Genomic DNA, 1391 nt, shown 5'->3' on the forward strand with positions numbered 1-1391 from the left:
TCGGCAGGTCTTCGAGCGCGTGCTCCTCGCGCGCCTCCGGCGGTGGGCGCTCGCCGTCGGCGCGGTGCCGGCCCTGCAGGCGGTCCCGTGCGGCTCCGTCGTCGAGCACCTCGCGACGCTGAACGAGGTGCTCGCGGCGCGGCGCGCGGCCCGCGAGCCGACGTGGGTCATGACCGTCGACATCGTCAAGGCGTATCCGTCGACGTGTCGGCTCCTCCTTTGGCGACGGCTCCGCGAGCTCGGCCTCGGCGGCGCCGCGCTTCGGCTCCTCGTCGCGCTCTTCGAGAACTCCGTTCGCGTCGGCACCGCGGGCGGCGGGTTCACGAGCCCGGTCGCGCGCGAGACCGGCGTGCCCGAGGGCTTCGTGCTGAGCCCCTTCCTCTTTGCCGTTGCGTTCTCGCCCGTGCTCGCGGCGCTCGAGGCGACCGGCAGGGGCGTCACGCTCGGCGGCGCCTGGCTCGGCGCCCTTCTCCTCATGGACGACGTCGCGCTCCTCGCGCCGTCGTACGAGGAGCTCCGGGCGCTCGCGGAGGAGCTCTGGGCCTGGTGCTGGCGCTTCCGGTGGGTCCCGTACCCGGGCGAGCCGAAGACGTTCGTCTTCGTGCTCGGGCCCGGCGCAGCGGACGAGGTGCGGGGCTACGGCGGGCGGTTCTCCTTCGTGCACTCGCCGGCGCGCGAGGAGCTTCGGCTCACCGGACGCGTCTCGCCGGCGGCGCCGCCGGACCTGGCCGTCAGCATCCCGATTGGCACGGAGGGCCGCTACCTGGGCGTGGTGCTCGCGCACGACGGCTCGTGGTCTAAGCACGTCCGGGCGGCCGCCACGGAGATGCGGCGCCAGGTCGCGTCGGCGACGGGCGCGCTCGCGACGGTCGGCTCGATGAAGCGCGCGCACCTGCTCACCGCTCATGTGAGCTACGCGCGGAGCGTCGTCGCGTGGTCGGCGGCGGCTTGGGGCAAGGTCTCGGTGGAGGCGAGCACCGCCGTCCGCCAGGCCGAGACCGAGGCGTTCCGCTTCGCGCTCGGAGCCGCGTCGACCGGGGTGTCGCACGTCGCGATGGCGACGCTGCTCGGCGAGGTCACCGCCGACGTGCGCCTTCTCCGGCTCCGGGCACGGTCCGCGCTGGACCACGCGGCCGCGGCCGCGCGCTGCCCGTTCCGGCGGGCCGTCGACGCCGCGGTCCGGGCGGCGCCTGCGGCGGCCGCGTTCTCCTGCGTCGCGGCCGCGCTCGACGCGTGCCAGACCCTCGGGCTCCAGCCACCGAGCGCGGGCGACGACCGCGGCCAGTGGCGCGCCGCGGTCGGTCGCGCCGCCCGCGAGTACGCGGAGCGGCAGGCCGCGGGCGTCAGCGACCTCGCGCTCTTCCGCGCCGTCCGCCCGAGCCGCGAGGGCG

At 76.5% G+C, this 1391-nt stretch overlaps 1 protein-coding gene across 1 annotated transcript in view; it reads right to left on the minus strand.

Annotated features, from left to right (window-relative positions):
- AURANDRAFT_68676 (hypothetical protein) overlaps window positions 1-1391 on the minus strand; it is a gene marked incomplete at both ends in the record, with an annotated part of 7712 nt that overhangs the window by 1826 nt on the left and 4495 nt on the right. The gene's annotated exons all lie outside the window — the stretch shown is intronic.

This window comes from Aureococcus anophagefferens (genome assembly GCF_000186865.1).
Source record: "Aureococcus anophagefferens unplaced genomic scaffold AURANscaffold_288, whole genome shotgun sequence".
In the NCBI taxonomy this organism is placed as follows: Eukaryota; class Pelagophyceae; order Pelagomonadales; family Pelagomonadaceae; genus Aureococcus; species Aureococcus anophagefferens.